General features: G+C 38.4%; 2 protein-coding genes and 1 non-coding gene across 4 annotated transcripts in view; 2 read left to right on the forward strand and 1 right to left on the reverse strand.

Annotated features, from left to right (window-relative positions):
* The window catches only part of GIPC2 (GIPC PDZ domain containing family member 2), a 171,545-nt gene extending 158,677 nt beyond the window's left edge, over window positions 1-12,868 (forward strand). The window contains exon 7 of the mRNA XM_053214293.1: window positions 11,991-12,868. The gene's annotated coding sequence lies outside the window, so the exon portion shown is untranslated. The remainder of the gene's footprint in view (window positions 1-11,990) is intronic.
* PTGFR (prostaglandin F receptor) overlaps window positions 12,116-22,965 on the forward strand; it is a 280,923-nt gene continuing 270,073 nt past the window's right edge. Inside the window, exon 1 of one of the 2 annotated variants that reach the window (XM_053214289.1) lies at window positions 12,116-12,240. The gene's annotated coding sequence lies outside the window, so the exon portion shown is untranslated. Of the gene's footprint in view, window positions 12,241-12,727; window positions 12,868-22,965 lie in introns of those variants that run through there. The other variant, XM_053214288.1, reaches the window with a different exon arrangement.
* Window positions 15,075-15,181, reverse strand: LOC113599632 (U6 spliceosomal RNA). The gene has a single exon (XR_003420551.1). It is a non-coding gene; the product is annotated as a U6 spliceosomal RNA (small nuclear RNA).

The following is a 22,965-nucleotide window of genomic DNA, read 5'->3' on the forward strand; positions in this document are numbered from 1 at the left end:
ATGAACAAAGAAATGATGAAGAACAGAGCCTCTTTCTCAGTGGTGTGTTCAGGTTTGAAAATCAGATGAGATGATGATCTTTTTTTTTTTTCTTTCTTTCTTCCCCCTCAACATTTTCCAAGCTTTTTGCTCTTTCCTCTATCTTTGCCCATACTTTTTAATACATCTTAATTATCTGGATATAGTCATTTGTCCTGCCATGTTAACCTTATAGAGTCTGATTTTCTGTTATATTTCTAGATTAACTAAGGTAATAGTGTGATTCCACATGTGCCATATTTTTTTTTCTCATTAATCCAGACTTTCAAATTGATAATGTATCCAGATTTGAACAGTATCTCCATTTCTTTGAGGTAGTGTTATACTTTGGTTTTAGAATCAGACATATCTCTTGATCCTGACTTTGTTACCTACTCTCAGATGTGTGACCTTGGGTATATTTCTTAATATCTCCTGATTGGAAAAATGTGGGGAAAAAAATCAACTACATCATAGGATTTCCTTCAGATTTAAATAAATTAAAAGATCTCCTTAGCAAATGATATCTTTTCCCCCAAACACTTTAACTAACATTGAAGTTTAATTTTGATTCTCTAATCTTACTTTTAAAGAGTCTTGCTAATGAGTAGTCTTAGCATAAGGAAGTGCAGGAATAATTAGCAATAAGGAATTAAAATTTTGTGACATTTAAACGTAATATTTTGGTGATATAGCTCTATCATCAGCAAATTGAACAGTTGAAAAGAAAGTGATAATCCATATTTAATACAATATTTTATTTTAGTGTTGAGGAAAATGTAGGTGAACAAGGAGCTGATTGACTTAGCGAAGATCACACAGACAGTTAAGTTTGGTTAGATTCATGGATTTCCAGTTGAGGACTAATATACTGCATCCAGTGATTTCTCACTTCTGTCTTCCTATTTCTGTTTGTACCACCTCCATCCTACTTCGGAACTTCACTACTTTTCACCAAGACTAGATCAAGAGCATCTTGCTTGGCACTTCTGTTTCCAAGTTGCTCTTCTCTCCAACTCATCCTTTTTGGTGTGATCATATTAATCAAATTGTTACATTCTTCTATTCAGATACCTCTACTGGTTCTCCATTGTCTACTAAGTCACTTCCAGACTCATTAGCCTGGTACTCAATGTCCTTCACAATGTGGCCTCATGTTCACACATTTATTTGACAAGTGGTATTTAGTGCCTACCATAAGCAAAGTCTAGGTGCTGGGAATATAAACTAAACATAATCTCTTCCCTCACTGAGTTTATATTCTAGTGCAGTGGTTCTCAAAATGTAATAGGGGACCCAGAGGAGCTCTGAGACCCACTCAGGATATCTGCAGAGTGAAAATTACTTTCATAATAATACTAAGATATTATTTGTCATTTTCATTCTCATTTTTAAATGTGTATGCAGGAAAGTTTTCCAGGGCTACCTAATATGTGATATCACAGCAGATTGAATGTGGATGTGGAAACAGATGTGGGAATCTAGCTGTTTTTTATTGGGTCAAAATTAAGGATTAAGGATTACAAAAATATAAAGTAATGCTACTTTTTAAATAATTTTGCTTGAAAGAGTTTTTCCTCCATAAAAATATTTCTTGCATTAGCATTAATGGGTTTATTTTTGTTATTTTAAAATGAATTAATATTTTAAAATTTATCAATTTAAATTCTTTTTTTTCAAAAACAGCTTTACTGTTTTTGAAATATAATTGATATATAAAATATTGCATGTTTAGTGTCTATAATTTGATTAATTTTGATATATGTGTATATTCATGAAACCATTACCACAATCAAGGTAATAAACATATTCATCACCTCCAAAAGTTTCTTCATGTCTCCCTGTCCCTATTTTTGTGGTTAAGAACACTTAACATGAAATCTATTCTGGTTTTTTTTTTTTTTTAATTTTTAAAATGTTTTTGTTTATTTTTGAAGGAGAGAGAGAGACAGAGCATGAGTGGGGGAGGAGCAGAGAGAGAGGGAGACACAGAATCTGAAGCAGGCTCCAGGCTATGCTGTCAGCACAGAGCCCGATGTGGGGCTCGAACCCACAAACTGTGAGATCATGACCTGAGCCGAAGCTGGATGCTCAACCGACTGAGCCACCCAGGCACCCCATATTCTGTTTTTTATTTTTTATTTTTTCAAGAGAGAGAACAAGAAAGCACAAGTGGGGGAGGGGTAGAGGGTGAGGGAGAGAGAGAATCTTAAGCAGGCTCTGCACTGTGCAGCTCAACATAGGGCTCAATCTCATGACTGTGAGATCATGACCTGAGCTGAAATTAAGAATCAGATGCTTAATTGACTGAGCCACCCAAATGCCCTGGAGTCTATTCTCTTTACAAAAGTTGTAAGTGCGCATTATAGTGTTCTTAACTGTAGGCATTATGTTGCACACCAGATCTTTAGAAGTTACTCATCTTGCACAAGGGAAGCTTTCTACCAGTTTTAATACAGTAGGTATTTATAGATGTATCCTATGAAAACTAAAGCTCTTTGGGGTCTGAGACCAAAAAGTTTGACAACTGCAATTCTAGTTATTCTAGAAAATAAGCAGATAACATAGAATCAGTATAATAGAGCATCAGATAATAACAAAGGTCATGAGCAGCAGGAGAAGGAAGTAGGTCAGTTGGGTGATCAGTAAGGACCACCTGTGCTCTGGTTAAACTGAATCACTTACGCTTCCCTGAACACATTTCATGCTTTTCTGCTTCTGTGCCTTTCTAATGCTGTTTATTCTGCTTGTTTTGTCTTTTTTCTGCATTTTCATCTCTCAAATTATCTATTCTTTTTTTCAGGACCCAACTGAAATGCCACCTGAGCCATGATTCCTTCCCTCATTCTCTTCTAACAGAAGTGATTTATCTTCCTTTTATTGTTCCTATCCTCAGTGATAATATTTTGATCTTATGACCCTTATATTTTTATGCTTTATAGTTATGTGTATACCACTCATATACTTCTCAAGTTTATGAAACTTCTTAAAGTTGGGGACTGCTTTTTATTTACCGGAGTACAAACCTTCTTTGTACCAGTGAATTTTAGGTTCAGCAGTAACAGAACACCTCCAAATTATAGTGGTTTCATCAAGATAGAAGTGTGTTGTTTCTCATGTAAGTGATGCATGGGCAGTCCAGGGCTGGAGTAGTGACTCTTGGTATAAAAGTGTTTAGGGTTGGTAACTCCTTCCAGTTTACTGCTCAAGTATCCCAAGACTGTGTTCTTTAACCTCCAGATAGCAATATCTTTGTTTCAGCAGGAAGAAAGGAGAGGGAGACAAAGATAAGGGGCCTAACAATATGCATCAGCTTTCTGTTAAAGGTTTCTGGAAGCTGCTAAGGTGACTCTTCTGTTTATACTCCATTGTAGGACTTAGTCACATGTGCATACCTAGTTTCAGGGGAGGCTGGGAAATATAGTTTTATTTTTAGTGGTCTTGTGCTCAACTGTGGACAAAGGGGAGAATAAATATTGGGAAACAACTCTCAGTGTCTCTTATACTCAATCTTCAAAGTGTCTACCATAAGTGCTAATTCCAGTTAAAGGCTTAAATGAACTTTTAGCAGGTAAGTAATACTGAGCTCCAATTTCAGAATTATTTGTTGGATAATGAATACAGGAAGACTTTTATTCATTGTAGTTTGCTTGTCTTTTTTCTTTCTGTAAAAAAATTTTTTTTAATGTTAATTTATTTTTGAGATAGGGACAGAGTGCAAGTGGGCAGGGGCAGAGAGAGAGAGAGAGAGAGAGAGAGAGAGAGAGAGAGAGAGAAACAGAATCCAAAGCAGGCACCAGGCTCCAAGCTGTCAGTGCAGAGCCCTGTGTGGGGATCGAACCCACAAACTGTGAGATAATGACCAGAGCCAAAGTTGGCTGTTTAACCAACTTGTTTTCTTTAAAAGAGGTATTAGAAATGATTAAGGAACTGTACCATTTGTCTTTTCAAACTTCATTATGATAAGGTTCACTGGTTGCTCAATTGCTACTATTAGGTCAGGAAGCCTTTTTTAGTAGAACTCCCACTTTGTTGTTTTCACCATTTCACCTTCCCTTGCTTATCATTCCCAGTGGTAACAAAGACTTCACTCAGCCCTTTCTTGCCAGAAGTGTCTCCAAGATTTTCTGTGTCACGCACGTGATACCCTGGCCTTAGGTCTTCCCTGTAGACTTATCAGAGAGGAAAATACCTCTTAGAAAAAAACCCTGGTGGCTTCCTCAAATTATTACATTATATCTGCATATTTGTTCACATAAAAGCAGATTAGAGAACATTTGTAATTTCAAGATACTAAAAATATTGGGGCATTGGACCTATGCTTTCCAATTTCTTCTCACTGCATGCATATCTTAGTAAATAATAAGGCCTACTTTTAAGTTTTGAGTCTAGATCTTTATTTACACAAAATGTTTCCCTGGGAACTACAGATGCATCCTCTGACCATCTCTACCTTTTCCTCCACACTTTTGCACACATAATATCTACTTGTGGTTCTTAGTGCTTTCAGGAAACACTCACTTTTCCACAAAGAAAAGTCTAAGATTTCTACACAATTGGAGTTATATTTAAAATAGTCCATCTGGTCTACAGCCACCATCGTCTCTAAATATAGAAACTTGCAATTTTAGGATGTTGGGAATTACCACAGATGCTAATTCTTTGAAAAAGTTGAAATTAAAAAAAGAGAACTTGTTAGAAATAGCATTGACTGTATTTGTTGTTACTTAATTTTTCATTTGTACACATCTTATTCTCTTTGGACTATGCACTTCTTGAGGACCATGCTGTGTCTGAAATAACAGTTACAAAGTGAAACAAAGCTTCCATTAGCTGACATAAATTAGGACAATGATGATGAGGTGGGATTTGTTTATCATGGAATGAAATTTTCACAAAAGAAATGAACACTATAGACGACCGCATTCATCATCTATACATTTATCTCACAAATACTTACTGAACACCAACCACAGTGCCCAGTAATATGGTAGATACTAGGAAACAATGGAGAGCTATATTAATATAGTCTCTGTCCTTATGGTATATGAAGCCTAGAAGAGAAAAACAAAGAAGTAATAACTGTAAAATATGATGAATGCTTATTAGAGAAGCACAGGTTGCTATGGGAATACCCAAGGCGGGGGCGTTTAACCTAGTTGTAGTCTTCAGGGAGTTTTCACATACAAATAACTCATTTGAGCCTCACAAAGGCCTCTGCAATGAGTAGTGCAGGAATTATTCTTCTCATTTACAGATGAGGGATTTGTCTCAGAAATTAGCAAGACCCAATTTCCCATAGGCCCAGACCTGGGCTTGTGACTCTCATCCCTGTTCCACACAGCAGCTAGAATGCCGGGGGTGTGACATCTGTGGCTGTGCTGTGTCTGCTTCCTGTCTTGGTGCCCTCATCCCCAGCTTACAGCCCCCAATGGCATCAATTAATTAATCATTGGCATCATCGTAGCTGCCTGGAAGCCATGTGGGTGTTCTGACCAGCATGGCCCTAAGTGCTCTTTTACTAGGGCTGGTTATCTAGTGTTCATTCTGGGAGCAGCCCCTGCAATTAGGAAAGGGGCCAGGGGATCTTTCAAGCAGACAGAAACTACAGAAGCTCAGCCAAAAACCTTATTAGGATGAGCCATCATGCAGCAGTATGCTCAGTGGTCTGTTTTCCTGTCGTATTAAGTAGAAGTCAGTTGCTCCAAAGAGAAAACAACATTGAAATGTCCAAGTTCATTTTATTTTATGTTTAGTGCTATTGAGTTGGAAAGAATAATGAACACTGCTGTTGGGCATTTTCCCTTTTCGTTCTGAATACCCAACCATTTCCTGATTCTTCCAGAAAAACTTCTCCTTTTTTACAAATTTTTGAAACTCTTGGAAATTTCCCAGTGATATTTGAGTCTTTCAGGGATTAGTATGCTCTATTAATAACTCTGGAAAAATTGAGGAGGTGGTGATAATTATTTCCTTGATTTGTGGTATCATAGAAATATCGTGGACTTGGGGATAAACCTGAATTAACTTTCACTTTCCAGCTGTGGAAATTTGGGAAAGTTTCTGGACTTCCTTCTGCCCCAGTTTCTTCAAAGGATGGTTGTGAGGATTAGAAAAAAAATGTAATGTAGCTTGTAGAGTGCCTGGCACATAATTGGTGCTCAGTAAATGGGAAATATTATTATTATGATGGTTAAAACTTCTGTTTTTCTCCTGAGAACTCAGTGCAAACTCTAGCATCTCTTCTAAGCCTGACTTTTCTGACAATAGTATTTCCTCTGGATCTTTACCTTTATTATAAGTTTATTTCTTTTTGTTTATTGAGGTATAATTGGCATAGAATTATATCATTTAAGGGATACAACATAGTAATTCAACATTTATATAGATTGCAAAATAGTCACCACAATGAAAGTGAAATAATGTCGTATTTCTCTCTCTCTCTCTGATTTATTTCACCTATCATAATACCCGTGAAGTCCGTCCATGGTGTCACAAATGGCAAGATTTTATTCTTTTTTATGGCTGAGTAACATTCCATTGTGTGGGTATATACATCTTTATCCATTCATCCCTCAGTGGACACTTAACTTGTTTCCATATCTTGGCTGTTGTAAATAATGCTGCATTGAACAAGTGGTACATATATATTTTTGAATTAGTGTTTTCATTTTCTTTGGACAGACACCCAGAAATAGAATTGCTGAATTGCATGATTATTCTATTTTTGATTTTTTGAGGAAGTTCTTTATTGTTTTCCATAGTGACTGCACTAATTTACATTTTCACCAACAGTGCACAAGGGCTCCCTTTTCTCCACATCTTCACCAAAACTTGTTATTTCTTGTCTTTTTGATAATGGCTATTCTGACAGGTGTAAGGTGATATCTCATTGTGGTTTTGATTTGTACTTCTCTGGTTTGCCTGTTGGCCATCTGCATATCTTCTTTGAAAAGTGTCTGTTCAAATCTCTTGCCCATTTTAAATTGTTTTTTTTTTTTTGTTTGGTTGTTTAGTTGTATGAGTTCTTTATGGATTTTGCATATTAACTCCTTATCAGATATATGATCTGCAAGTATTTTTTATTCAGCAGGTTCCCTTTTTATTTTGTTGATGGTTTGCTTTGCTTTGCAGAAGCTTAGTTTGATGTAGTCCCATTGTTTATTTTTTCTTGTGTTTTCCCTGCTTTTGGAGTCAGATCCCAAAATAAACACCCCCCCCCCAAACCCAACCCCCAAAACATTGCTACATTGCTAAGGCAGTTGTCAAGTAGCTTACATCCTAACGCATCTAAGATGTTCCAATATGTAGGCAATGCTAGTGATGGGAACTTTGGGGATTATAGTATACAAAAGTCAAAGCAGACTGTCATGCACAGTAGATCCTCTGCTATCTAAACTGTACTTCTTGGTAGGAGACTTGGGGAATTAGCCCTGTCATTGAAGGTTTGTAGGGTCCAAATCTACAGTGGTGGAGTGAGGCAGTGTAGATGATTGTAAAACTTAAATGAACATGTATAACTTAGGACAATGCTCAAAATTTCTGTACCTTCTGTTTCAAAATCATTGGGAGGACTTATAATAAACATAGATGATTTAACTAGAATATCTGGGGAATGGATCCTGGGAATATCCATTCTAAATAGGATACCCCAACGATCTTTATATACTTTTTTTGAATTTAATTTTTTAAAATTTACATCCAAATTAGTTAGCATATAGTGCAACAATGATTTCAGGAGTAGATTCCTTAATGCCCCTTACCCATTTAGCCCACACCCCCTCCCCAAACTCCTCCAGTAACCCTCTGTTTGTTCTGCATATTTAAGAGTCTCTTATGTTTTGTCCCCCTCCCTGTTTTTAGATTATTTTTGCTTCCCTTCCCTTATGTTCATCTGTTTTGTCTCTTAAAGTCATATGATATTTCTCTTTCTCTGACTGACTAATTTGCTTAGCATAATACCCTCCAGTTCCATCGACGTAGTTGCAAATGGCAAGATTTCATTCTTTTTGATTGCTGAGTAATACTCTATTGTATGTATGTGTGTGTGTGTATATATATATACATACATACATATATATATATATATATATACACACACACACACACACACACACACACACACCACATCTTCTGTATCCATTCATCCATTGATGGACATTTGGGCTCGTTCCATACTTTGGCTATTGTTGATAGTGCTGCTATAAACACGGGGGTGCATGTGTCCCTTTGAAACAGCACACCTGTATCCCTTGGATAAATGCCTAGTAGTGCAATTGCTAGGTCGTAGGGTAGTTTTATTTTTAGTTTTTTGAGAAACCTCCATACTGTTTTCCAGAGTGGCTACACCAGTTTGCATTCCCACCAGTAGTGCAAAAGAGATCCTCTTTCTCTGCATCCTCACCAACATCTGTTGTTGCCTGAGTTGTTAATGTTAGCCATTCTGACAGGTGTGAGATGGTCTCCCATTGTGGTTTTGATTTGTATTTCCCTGATGATGAGTGATGTTGAGCATTTTTTCATGTGTCGGTTGGCCATCTAGATGTCTTCTTTGGAGAAGTGTCTATTCGTGTCTTTTGCCCATTTCTTCACTGGATTATTTGTTTTTTGGGTGTTGAGTTTGATAAGTTCTTTATAGATTTTGGATACTAACCCTTTATCTGTTATGTCATTTGCAAATATGTTCTCCCATTCTGTCAGTTGCCTTTTAGTTTTGCTGATTGTTTCCTTCACTGTTCAGAAGCTTTTTATTTTGATGAGGTCCCAGTAGTTCATTTTTGCTTTTGTTTTCCTTGCCTCTGGAGATGTGTTGAGTAAGAAATTGCTGCGGGCAAGATCAAAGAGGTTTTTGCCTGCTTCCTCCTTGAGGATTTTGATGGCTTCCTGTCTTACATTGAGGTCTTTCATCCACTTTCAGTTTATTTTTGTGTATGGTATAAGAAAGTGGTCTAGGTTCATTCTTCTGTATGTTGCTGTCCAGTTTTCCCAGCACCACTTGCTGAAGAGACTGCCTTTATTTCATTGGATATTCTTTCCTGCTTTGTGAAAGATTAGTTGGCCATATGTTTGTGGGTCCATTTCTGGGTTCCTTTTTCTGTTCCATTGATCTGAGTGTCTGTTCTTGTGCTTGTACCATACTGTCTTGATGATTACAGCTTTGTAGTATAGCTTTAAGTCTGGGATTGTGATGCCTCCTGCTTTGGTTTTCTTTTTCAAGATTGCTTTGGCTATTCGGGGTCTTTTCTGGTTCCATACAAATTTTAGGATTATTTGTTCTAGCTCTGTGAAGAATGCTGGTGTTACTTTGATAGGGACCATGTTGAATATGTAGATTGCTTTGGGTAGTATCGACATTTTAACAATATTTGTTCTTCCTATCCAGGAATATGGTATCTTTTTCCATTTTTTGGTGTCTTCTTCAATTTCTTTCATAAGCTTTCTATAGTTTTCAGCGTATAGTTCCTCTTTGGTTACATTTATTCCTAGGTATTTTATGGGTTTTATTGATCTGTTCTACTGTTGTTTTGGTTTTGATAGCATTGATTTATGCTCTAATTTTTACTATTTACTGTCTTCTGCTGGTTTTGGGTTTTATTTGCTGTTCTTTTTCCAGCTCTTTAAGGCATAAAGTTAGGTTGTGTGTCTCAGATCTTTCTTCCTTCTTTAGGAAGGCCTGGATTGCTATATACTTTCCTCTTATGACTGCCTTTGCTGTGTCCCAGAGGTTTTGGGTTGTGGTGTTATCATTTTCATTGGCTTCCATACACTTTTTAATTTCCTTTTTAACTTCTTGGTTGGCCCATTCATTCTTTAGTAGGATGTTCTTCGGTCTTCAAGTATTTGTTACCTTTCCAAATTTGTCCTTGTGGTTGATTTCGAGTTTCATAGCGTTGTGGCCTGAAAATATGCATGGTATGATCTCGATCTCTTTGTACTTGCTGAGCGCTGATTTGTGTCCCAGTATGTGGTCTCTTCTGGAGAACATTCCATGTGCACTGGAGAAGAATGTATATTCTGTTGCTTTAGGATGAAATGTTCTGAATATATCTGTTACGTCCATATGGTCCAGTGTGTCCTTCAAAGCCATTGTTTTCTGGTTGATTTTTTGATTAGATGATCTGTCCATTGCTGTGAGTGGGGTGTTGAAGTCTCCTACTATTATGGTATTACTATCAATGAATTTCTTTATGTTTGTGATTAATTGATTTATATATTTGGGTGCTGCACATTTGGTGCATAAATGTTTACAATTGTTAGGTCTTCTTGGTGGATAGACCCCTTGATTATGATATAATGCCCTTCTTCATCTCTTGATACAGTCTTTATTTAAAGTCTAGGTTGTCTGATATAAGTACGGCTACTCTGGCTTTCTTTTGTTGACCATTAGCATGATAGATGTTTCTCCATCCTCTTACTTTACTTTCAATCTGAGGGTGTCTTTAGGTCTAAAGTGGGTCTCTTGTAAACAGCATACAGATGGATCTTGTTTTCTCATCCATTCTGTTACCCTATGTCTTTTGATTGGAGCATTTAGTCCAGTGACGTTTAGAGTGAGTACTGAAAGTTATGAATTTGTTGCCATTATATTTCTTGTAGAGTAGAGTTTCTGGTGGTGTTCTCTGGTCCTTTCTAATCTTTGTTGCTTTTGGAATTAATTAATTAATTAATTAATTAATCTTTTCTCCCCTCAGAGACTCCCCCTTAAAATTTCTTGCAGGGCTGGTTTAGGTGGTCACAAACTCCTTTAATTTTTGTTTGTCTGGGAAACTTTTTATCTCTACTTCTATTTTGAATGACAACTTTGCTGGAGAAAGAATTCTTGCTGCATATTTTGCTGATTCAGCACATTGAATATATCCTGCCACTCCTTTCAGGCCTGCCAGGTTTCTGTGGATGGGTCTGCTGCAAACCTGATCTGTCTTCCCTTGTAGGTTAAGGACTTTTTTCCCATGCTGCTTTTATGATTCTCTCCTTACCTGAGTATTTTGTGAAGTTGACTATGATATGCCTTGTTGATGGTCAGTTTTTGTTGAAACTATTGGGAGACCTCTGTGCTTCCTGGATTTTGATGTCTGTGTCTTTCCCCAGGTTAGGAAAGTTTTCTGCTATGATTTGCTCACATAACCCTTCTACCCCTATTTCTCTCTCTTCCTCTTCTGGGACCCCTGTGATTCTGATGTTGTTCCTTTTTAATGAGTCACTGATTTCTCTAATTCTCAAATCGTGCTCTTTTGCCTTAATCTCCCTCTTTTTTTCTGATTCATCATTCTCCATAAGTTTGTCCTCTATATCGCTGAGTCTGTTCTGCCTCATCCATCTTGCCATTGCGGCATCCATTTGAGATTGCAGCTCAATCTCAATTGAGCATTTTTTATTTCATCCTGACTACCTTTTACTTCTTTTATGTCCACAGACAGGGATTCTAATCTATTAGAATAGATTCTAATCTATTCCAGCTAGTATTCTTATTATTGTGATTCTAAATTCTGGTTCAGACATCTTGCTTGTATCTGTGTTGGTTAAGTCCCTGGCTGTCATTTCTTTCTGCTCTTCCTTTTGGGGTGAATTCCTTCATTTCATCATTTTGAAGGGAGAAAAGGAATTAATGAGGTAGAAAAAATTGAAATAAAAAAGTTAAAATTAAAAAATTAAAAACAAACACAGAGACAAAAATCAAATAAATGATGCTAGATCCTAGGTAGTTAGTCTGGGTGTTGAAAGTGGCTTGATAGATTAGAGAAAAAAAGGGAAAAAAGAAAAAAAAAGGAAATCGATTGAAAATTTGAAAAAATGAATACAGTGAAGTAGAGTAAAATGAAATGATGGAAGTAAAATAGAATTTGAAAAAGTTTACACAGAAGTAAAAAATATAGTAGAAAAAATTAAAGAAAAATTTTTTTAATAAAAATTGAAAATAAAAATGATTTTTTTCTCTTTCTGTATTCAGGAAAAAGAAAAGAAACGAAAAAGAGAGAAAAAAAAAGAAGAAAGGAAATTGTATAGTTGGACCAGCTAACAGACTGAAATACAAGCGAAACTACTTCGTTTTCCCCTAGAAGTCAAACTTTGAAGTGCTTTATAGTCCATGAACTAAGTGGGTGGCGAGACTTGTGTTCTTGAAGAGCGAGGTTGGCCCAATTGGGCATGGCTTAGTGTAACGGCTCCATTCTCCAGTAGATGACGCTGCTAGCCTACTAGGATGGATTGTTGTGGCGCTTGTAGGTGCGTATGTGCAGGAGCGGTGAAAATGGCGTCTCCCAGCTACCCAGTCTCTGGTATTGGAACTCTGTTCTCTCTGATCAGCAATCGCGCACCCATACTTTGTCTTTGGCTTCTGTCCACTCCCCACTTCCACACTGTCTGTGACCAAGCCCCAGGCAGCACCTCCCTCCTGAGTTTTGTCTCAGATGGGGCTGCCTTCCCTGGCCCCTCACTTCTGAGGGACTGCGGCTTTGACCTATTCCGCCCCTCTGCAGACAGTCTCACTGAACAATAGCTGGTTGCTGGTCCCACCCAGGAACGCTTGTGGGACCATACTGCTGCCAATGCCCAGAGACTGCAGCCAGGTGCTAGCCCACCCCAGAAAAAGTTTGCAAGACAGTTTAGCAGCAGCACCTCAGGGATTATGGAAAATCACAACAAACATCTGGCACCAGGCTTCACCCCCAATAACCTTGTTCGAGCACCAGCGAATGTGGCCACTCTCTGGGGTCTGCTGGGCCTAGGTGGCCTCACAGCCTCTACCAAATGTCCTTCCAGCAGTGGAACTGCTTCTCCCATGTTGCCTGAGAACCTCCTGGACCACACTCTGCTCCTGAGGATTCGTCCTTCCCACCAGAGCACCGCCAGGTGTCGAGCTGCAGAGTTTCAGATTCTGTGCTCCCCCTGTTTACAGTCTTAATGGAATTTAAACCCTCTTCTTTCTCCCTTTTTAGTCAGTCCCTGTGGCTGTTTCCAATTTTCCACTTTCTCTCCAGTTGCTTTTGGGGAGGGTTGCTTTTCCCGTATTTCCCCCCACCCCCCATCTCTGTCCTCTCTATGCATGCAAAAGTGGTTCCCTTCCCTCTGTGGCTTCTCTCTCCCCAAGTTCACCTCTCCACACCGTGTATCTGCTGAATTCTGAGGTTCAGGTTGTGCAGATTGTTGTGTTAATCCTCAGATCAGTTTTCTATGTTTGCAGAATGGTTTAGTGTTGTTCTGGCTGTATTTCATGGATATGAGACACACAAAAAACTTCCATGCTGTTCTGCATCTTGGCTTCTCTGGATCTTATATACTTTAAGGTTAAAGAATATTAGATGCTAGACTTGAAAGCCACATCAGAGTCCTGATACAAAGGATCAGTGACCTTGTAAAGAAGTTACCTTTTCCTCTCTCATTCAAGAGTGGCTTGCAGAAGGGGTGGTTACATGGAAAAGAAATCTAGGGACAAAGCTTTTATCCCGGTAGTAGGATTGAAAGATCTCAGTCTGGAAAGAGAGTTGAGGTTTCTGGAATAAGAATCAAGGCAAAAAGAATCCCAAGGACAAGAAATGAAGCAGACAGACTGGGGATTGGGCAAGATCTGATAGAGGATTTGTAACAGGGTTTCGTGTTTACCTCCCACCTTCCCCATTGAGACTGTGGTCTCCCTGAGGGTTGGGTTCATAACTTCTTTATCCACGTTTCTTTTGTACTTAATATAGGGCTTAGCAAAAAGTAGGCTTTCAGGTATTTGTTAAACAAACAAACAAACAAACAAACAAATAAATGCAAGTTGGGATTAGTGGGCAAAGGTGGGTGATGCTAAGCTCTTGAATGTGGACTAGAGTTACCTAAAGGTCTCTTGGCTCAGTTCACACTTGGTCCTGGGAGTTGACTTTGGGGCTGCACTTGTAGTTTTGGCATTAAATAGAGGGAATAACCAGATTGACTCAAGACATAGACTGAACCTAGAGTTAGGATAATTTAAGACGCATTTTGGAAGAAAGTGTGATTTGATTCTGCTTTGAAGGTAAGAGATAGATTAAATGACTGATTTCAGTCCAACTCAACAAACATTAACTGGGCATCTACTCTGTGCAATGGCTAACAACTCAATGGAGGAGACCAAAAGGTAAAAAACAAAACAAACAAACAAAAAAAACCTAACTACAATGTTATAGGGGATGTTGAAGGGGAAATTATCTAGGGAAATTGAGAGGAGAGATAATCTTTCCCTGGGACTTATGACCTAGTCAGGATGTGCTCTACAGTCAAGGCAGTGAAGGGCTTTCCAAGTGGAGAAAACAGCTAGGATAGGGGAAAGAAGGAATGAAAATGAAGGTATCTTGGGAGGTGGCATCAGGACTCTGGGTGGTGAGAGCAAAGGACAGATGATGGGTAGTGGGTTCTGGACCTCGTGGATCATCTTAACAAGGCAACGTTTATTCTAGAAACACTTGAATCTGTCAAAGTGTTTTAAGCAGTGTAATTACACAATTCAACTTATATTTAGAAGGTGAGTGTGGACTGCAAGATCTGGAGGAGGGTGAGAAGCTAGGAGCAGTCTGGACAGGGCAGTAGGGCAGCAAAGTGAGCAAAATTTTAATTAAACTAATTCCTACTGAGGTACTAATGATAAATAATGGTTTAAGACAAGTACTCTCTAAGTGTGCTGTTGCCTCCATATCTGGAGGAGGTGTGAATACTATGGATAGATTTGCCAGGTAAGCTCTAGAAGGGCACTTTTGGTTATCTGTTGTTTATTCTTCCCACTCCCAAAGCTAGCCCATGCTAGCTGGTCTGCCCTGAAAATGAAATGCAGTTCTGTGATCTGGAGGAGAGTTCACAGGCTAGAGGGCACAGGTTGCTCTGTGATTTTTAATTGACTAGCATGAGTTCTTTCTCTTTACCTTGAAGAGTCCCTCCTTGTATCAAGTTCATTACAAATGGACATTATCTGGCAGGTCTCAAACACACCAACTGTTGAGAACAGAGCCAGCAACCTATCTTTTCTCCAAATGGCACCCAGCCATAGGACCATGATTTACAAACCTAATTGTTATTATATTGATTCTTTTTGTTGCTGTTTGTTTTTAAATATGGGACCCTTCATGAATTTGCATGCCATTCTTGCACAGGGACTGTGCTAATCTTCCCTGTATCTTTCCAATTTTAGAATATGTGCTCCTGAAGTGAGCACTGGATTCTTTTTTTACCAATGTCCTAGTGTCAAATTATCTCAGCTCTGAGAAAAGTTCTTGTTTTTGGGTCAATATATGTGTTAGAAAGTTGTGTGAGTTAAAATTAAAAAGATATTAAAATTGTTCTCTTTTCCATTCTTTCATCTTTTCCTACTTACCCCCTTCTCATAAACCCAACAAATATACTCTCTCTGCAAATAAACTCTATGTTTAGAGAATAACAGAAATGACACATCATATGGTCTCATTTTGCCCTGATTGTGTAGTATTGACATACAAGAAGGAATGTTGAATCAAAAATAAAAACACCTGGGTTATGTTCCTTTCAATGGCATTAACTAGATGTGTAACCTTAGTACAGTTTACTTCACTTTTCCCAGCCCTAACTGCTGTAATATGAGGGAGATGGATTGTGTTCTATCTGTATAATTCTTTATAATTCTAATCAGTGGGGATTCTATAAGCTACACAGGAATGGTGACATATTTTTTCATGTGAAGGGGAAAATCTTGAGTGCTGCTTTGGAAAAGCAGCTGTTTATTGCTTCTTTGGGATCTATTTTTCATTTCTTCAATAACCTTCATTTTTTTCCTTTAGGGATATGTTCTACTTTGCTTAGCTGTGCAGCCATCATGGCATGCACACCCTTTTTGGCTCCACAGGTGGCTCCTGATGGGCTTAAACCAAACAGTGTGTATCATTAACTGGTTCCAGGATGAGCATCTGGCCCCATTCAGGCCATAGAGATGGGCAGGAATTATTTTTGCTGGGGACTCCTGGGAAGAAGTCTTTCTTTTTCTTTTGTGTGAGGTAGTGAAGAGCTTCTCTGCCAGTGTATTGGAAGAAGTGAGATCTGGGAAGCTGAGTAGAGCCCAGAGAATCCCAAAGGAGCCAGAGCATGGTGACTATACAAAGCTCTGGATAAAACCATGTCGGAAACAACATCCAACTTTTAAAAAACTTGTGACCCAATGAAATAATGAAGTTTAAGACAATTCATCTTGATTTCTCTGTTGCCATCAACTCAGATTCATAACTTTTCCCCTTAAGGTTTCACTAAATATATTTTTGAATTCCATTTTTTTTACCCCTGAAATAAAAGGAAATTGCTTATACCTGCATTTTTATTACAGTCAGTTCCTAAATCATCAACTGGGAAGTGTTGAAAACAAAAATTTTAGAGTCGGTATGAGGCACACAGAAATTGCTTTATAAATGTTCATTGAATGAATGAAAGTGATAATAAATTAGAAAGAGGAAAGATAATATATCTGGGTGCAAGGGAAGGGATAGGTGGGAAGGTAGTTATATAGAATGTGTTTTGGGGGGCACATACTAGTGAGGAAATGTATGGGATGATCATAAAGCCTAAACTGCTGGAATTGTCCTTTTTCTTCTCTCCTGAGATGTTTCCTAATGTTTTTTTTTCTTTCAATTTAGAATTCAGGGAGAAAGAAGCATCTAGGTTCACAAAATGAATTTTACTTCAATCAATTGATTAATTTAACAGGTGTTTCATGAGCACTTACAAAGGTCTCTAGTTACAAGGGAAGACTGATAAATAAATCAGTACTAATCACAAAGTTGATGAGTATTATGGAAACGGAAATATAGGGATTTTGAGAACAGAGCAAGGGATCTAACCTAGAGGAAGGTAAGAAAAGCCTTTTCAAGGAAATGATATTTAAGCGGAGATCTGAAGAATAAGCAGGTGGCAGCCAGATGAAAATGGGTAGAGGAAGGAGAGGAGTGTTCCATGCACTGACCCAATGGCTAGGGGGATGGAGGCACCTGTGAGGACATGAGAGAAGTTCAGAATATATGTAAGGAAGAGGTGAAGGGTGAGATAAAGCCACTGAGAGGACCAGATTTTGCAACTCTCTATGGGCCAGGTGAAGTAGTTCAGGCTTTAATTGAAGGGGAGTGGGAGGCTGCTGAAGGGTATATGCAGGAGAGCAACAGGATCAGATTAGCATTGAACTTGGACCACATATGGCACAGGAGCATGAGGCCCCCTCCCTCCAGTTCTGTTCCTTTGTGCATCTGCACTATTGCTTCCACTTCCTTACTAAATCCTGCCTCTTTCCTTTTAAAACACTGGAAAAAAGTATGAAGTGGGCATTGTTCGTTCCCAGAACTGGTTACATCCCTACTTCTGTAGTAACTTGTTTTTCCTGGTAAATCTAATCTTCTTTCTCTTAACTAGCATTTGGGTTTTCGGTAGCTCTGACTTCTTGTAAATCAGCACTGATTTTCATCTCCTAAATACTGAAGATGGAATCCAGCTGGCAGGCATGGGTTCTACTGGATTTGTCTGGGACTGGCTTTTGCTTGGCAAGCAGCTGCTGACGAGGCTCACCCTGTGGCTTATTTTGGGGGGGTTTTCTTTTGTGCAGCCAGAACACAGTTCCACCTAGCTCTTCTCCCAGCCATGTGAAGCTGCCTATACCAACCTGCAGGACCTCTCTGTCCTCCCAACTTGAGTGGTTCTCCAACCTGGGAATCAAAATCATCCTCCAAACGTATGAATCAAAGTCTTCAGTCCTCTCTTGCACCTGTTGTTTGCATCACAGGGCAAGTTCATTACTTTGCTTGCTTTCTTTCACTTTAAAGTGTTCAGCCTTCTTGGGGCACCTGGATGGCTCAGTTGATTGAATGTCTGACTCTTGATTTCAGTTCAGGTCATAGTCCTGGGGTCGTAGGATCAAGTCCCCGTTGGCCTCTGCACTGGGTGTGGAGCCTGCTTGAGATTCTCTCTCTCTCTTTCCCCCTGCCCCTCTCTCCTGCTTACTCTGTCTCTCTCTAAAAATTAAAAAAAATAAAGTGTTCAGCTTTTTTTCTTGGTCTGTTTGTAAACTTATGGACCTTCTTATTGCTTCTAGAGTTTGGATACAGTGAGTGCTGGATAACACCAATAGAATGATTGAAAAAGAAAAGATACTAAGTTCTGAGTCTGGACTGGAGGGTTATCAGAAACAGTGGTTTGCTGAGAAGAACTGGCAGCTGGGTAGAAAGATTGTGAACATCGGTGTTTGACAATTTGAAGAGCACCTGATGGATTGGTGATCAGAATCAGTGTTCTGAAGTTGACTCAGGACTCAACTTATTGACTGATAAGGATGCACTTTTCCACAGGGAAGGGCACCACTCAAGAGAGAAGGCTTTCACAACTCCTTTACTGGGTGGCTCCTCCCCTGAATCTCCAGTATTATTGAAAGGCTCGAAGGAGATAATCCATATAAAGTACTTAGAGGAATGCCAGGTATGGGTGAGCAATCAGGCACATGTTATTCAAATTATAGATGTTGCAGTCACTATACAACACAGGCTGGCTCTGTGGATGGAGCTGTGATTGCTTTTCCTGAAAACCTGTAATCCTTTCATTTACTTGCTAAGACATTGAATTATGCAACAACTATTATTGAGTGTTTAAGTGTACCAGACACTAATTCTACCTAGTTGACACAAGTATGTAAAGTTTGCTTTATTTTCGAGATTTTGGTTTTCTCTTGAGACATGTCATTCACTCAAAAAATAGTTACTGAGTATTAATTAATGGTGTGGTCATCTGCAGTTACTTGTGGATCAAGGGCCAGGGGAGTTGATATTGATGGAGTAATGCATGGGTTTTTCTGCTTTATCTTGAGAGAGTATTATTCATCCTGGCTCTGTTTATTCCCATGCCTTGCTGGATTTTTCCCTCTATAGCACATATCACCATCAGACATATTATATATTTTATATTTTATTAATTTAGTTGTTTATTTTCTGCTTCCCTGAACTACAGTGTGAACTCCACAGGGGAGAGTTTTTGCCCATTTTCATCCATGCTGTACTCTCAGTTCTGAACAGTGCCTGGCACGGGTGTCCTGTAACTATTTATTGAGTGAATTTGCCTCACTTTGAAAGCTCCATCCCACACTCAGTTTTGCCATCCTTTCCTTAGACTCTTCCCTAAGGGCTGGGCTTGTCTGGTAGAATATCTGGCTATTTTGACTTATGTTGCCTTGCTCTGTGGTGCTTTGCAAATCACACTATCAAGGTATCTGGGTATCTGGAAAGAGGGTAAAATGGCACCTGGCCAGTAACTCACTAACCATCTTGAAGATCTTATCTAGATAAGAACTGTTTGGTTTATTTTAGAATCCATCGTGAATGATTCTCATCAGGAAATAGTAGCTTTTAAACACATGCTTACTATGTACTGCACCAAATGGCTTACCTAATTTTCTCACTTAATCCTTACAACATATCTATGAAGGCAGTATTGGTATCTGAATCCTACAGAGGAGAACACTGATGCACAGACTGGGTAAGAAAATTGAAGGTCAGAAACTAATTAGTGTCCATACCGGGATTTGAATCCTAGTCTTTCTGATTACAAGGCTCATGCACCAACCTTGAGGCTACCCCTGTACACTGTTTGGACTTGTTATTATGGACTTCTGTTTGTATATTTGTACCGTTCTTTGATCTTTGATCTTAATGGAGGCAAACCGACTTGCTTTCATTGATTCTTGAGACCAGAGGCTATCTGCTTTGCAGACATTCTTCATCTTAGTGATAACAAGGGAATATTTTAAATAATAAAGGGTGGTACACAAAATTTTATGTTAAATGTCACTGTAATGGCTTCCAACAATTTAATTGTTCAGATAGACATATAACACATATGAACTTGATAGGTGCCCTTGAGAATATTGCATACAGAATTTGGAATTGTTGATTGGTCCTCAAGATAATGAGGACCTTGCTGGATAAAATTCTCCAGCAAGCTGTTGTACAAGACTATGTATGTGCATATATGTATACTTGTGTGTTAGTGTGTGTTGATGGGTGTGTGTGGGGGACATGCATAAAGTGTAATGATACTGATTTATGAGAGAGATCAAGATACCTTCACTACTTCCCTGGAAGAGTAATTTTTTAATTAGTGTGAAAAGACTTTTTGTTTGTTTGTTTGTATATGTATACATACATACATACATACATACATACATACATATTCTTTCTTGTTTTAGTGTAATTTAAGTTTTTATTTTATTGTCAAGTTAGCTAACATACAGTGTAGTTTTGGCTTCAGGAATTGAACCCAGTGATTCATTACTTACCTCTAACACCCAGTGCTCATCCCAACAAGTGTCCTCCTTAATTCCCATCACCTTTTATCTTCACCCCTCCAACCCCACCCCCATCAACGCTCAGTCTATTCTCTGAATTTAAGAGTCTCTTATGGTTTGCCTCCCTGTTTGTATCTTATTTTTCCTTCCCTTCCTCTATGGTCATCTGTTAAATTTCTCAAATTGCACATATGAGTGAAAACATATGGTATCTGTGTTTCCATCCATGTTGTTCATCCATGTTGTTGCAAATGGCAAGACTTCATTCTTTTTCATCGCTGAGTAGTATTCCATAGTGTATATATACCAGTCTTCTTTATCCATTTATCAGTTGATGGACATGGGAGCTCTTTCTAAAATTTAGCTATTGTTGATGGTGCTTCTATAATCATTGGGGTGAATGTGCCCCTTTGAATCAGCACTCCTGTATCCTTTAGATAAATTTCTAGTAGTGTAATTGCTGGGTCATAGGGTAATTATATTTTTAATTTTTGAGGAACCTCCACACTGTTTTCCAGAGTGGCTGCACCAGTTTGCATTCCCACCAACAATGCAAAAGAGATCCTCTTTCTCTGCATCCTCACCAACTTCTGTTGTTGCCTGAGTTATTAATGTTAGCCATTCTGACAGCTGTGAGGTGGTCTTTCATTGTGGTTTTGATTTGTATTTCCCTGATGATGAGTGATGTTGAGCATTTTTTCATGTGTCGGTTGGCCATCTAGATGTCTTCTTTGGAGAAGTGTCTATTCGTGTCTTTTGCCCATTTCTTCACGGGATTATTTGTTTTTTGGGTTTTGAGTTTGATAATTTCTTTCTAGATTTTGGATACTAACCCCTTATCTGATACATCGTTTGCAAATATGTTCTCCCATTCTGTCAGTTGCCTTTTAGTTTTGCTTATTGTTTCCTTTGCTGTGAAGAAGCTTTTATTTTGATGAGGTCCCAATAGTTCATTTTTGCTTTTGTTTCCCTTGCCTCCAGAGACGTATTGAGTAAGAAGTTGTGGCAGCCAAGATCAAAGAGGTTTATGCCTGCTTTCTCCTTAAGGATTTTGATGGCTTCCTTTCTTACATTTAGGTCTTTCATCCATTTTGAGTTTGTTTTGTTTGTTTGTTTGTTTTTGTTTTTTGTTTTTTGTTTTGTGTATGGTGTAAGAAAGTGGTCCAGGTTCATTCTTCTGCATGTCACTGTTAAGTTTTCCCAGCACCACTTGCTGAAGAGACTGTCTTTATTCCATTGGATATTCTTTCTTGCTTTGTCAAAGATTAGTTGGCCGTATGTTTGTGGGTCCATTTCTGGGTTCCTTTTTCTGTTCCATTGATTTGAGTGTCTGTTCTTGGGCCAGTACCATAATGCCTTGATGATGACAGCTTTGTAGTATAGCTTGAAGTCTGGGATTGTGATGCTTCCTGCTTTGATTTTTTTTTTTTTTTTTATGATTGCTTTGGCTATTCGGGGTCTTTTCTGGTTCCATGCAAATTTTAGGATAGTTTGTTCCAGCCCTGTGAGGAATGCTGGTGTTATTTTGATAGGTATTGCATTGAATATGTAGATTGCTTTGGATAGTATTGACATTTTAACAATATTTGTTCTTCTTATCCAGGAGAATGGAATCTTTCTCCATTTTTTGGTGTCTTCTTCAATTTCTTTCATAAACTTTCTATAGTTTTCAGTGTATAGATTTTTTACCTCTTTGGTTAGGTTTATTCCTAGGTATTTTATGGTTTTTGGTGTAATTATAAATGGGATCAATTCCTTGATTTCACTTTCTATTGCTTCATTGTTGGTGTATAGGAATGCAACAAATTTCTGTGCATTGATTTTATATCCTGCAACTTTGCTGAATTCATGGATAAGTTCTAGCAGTTTTTTGGTGGAATATTTGGGCTTTCCACATAAAGTATCATGTGATCTGTGAAGAGTGAAATTTTGACCTCCTCCTGGCCAATTTGGATGCCTTTTATTTCTTTGTGTTGTCTGATTGCAGAGGCTAAGACTTCCAATACTATGTTGAATAACAGTGGTGAGAGTGGACATCCCTGTCTTGTTCCTGACCTTACGGGGAAGCTCTCAGTTTTTCCCCACTGAGGATGATATTAGCATTGGGTCGTTAATACATGGCTTTTATAATCTCGAGGTATGATCCTTCTATCCCTACTTTCTTAAGGGTTTTTATCAAGAAAGGATGCTGTATTTTGTCAAACGCTTTCTATGCATTTATTGAGAGTATCTTTCTTTTATTGAAGTGATGAAGCACATTGATTGTTCTGTGGATATTGAACCAGCCCTGCATCCCAGGTATAAATCCCACTTGGTCATGGTGAATAATTGTTTTAATATATTGTTGGATCCGGTTGGCTAATATCTTGTTGAGGACTTTTGCATCCATGTTCATCAGGGAAATTAGTCTGTAGTTATCCTTTTTAGTGGGGTCTTGTCTGGTTTTGGAATCAAGGTAATGCTGGCTTCATAGAAAGAGTTTGGAAGTTTTCCTTCCATTTCTATTTTTTGGAACAGCTTCAAGAGAATAGTTCTCAACTCTTCCTTCAATGTTTGGTAGAATTCCCCTGGAAAGCCATCTGGCCCTGGACTCTTGTTTTTTGGGAGATTTTTTGATTACTAATTCAATTTCTTTACTGGTTATGGGTCTGCTCAAATTTTCT

Source organism: Acinonyx jubatus, chromosome C1 (assembly GCF_027475565.1).
Source record: "Acinonyx jubatus isolate Ajub_Pintada_27869175 chromosome C1, VMU_Ajub_asm_v1.0, whole genome shotgun sequence".
NCBI lineage: Eukaryota > Metazoa > Chordata > Mammalia > Carnivora > Felidae > Acinonyx > Acinonyx jubatus.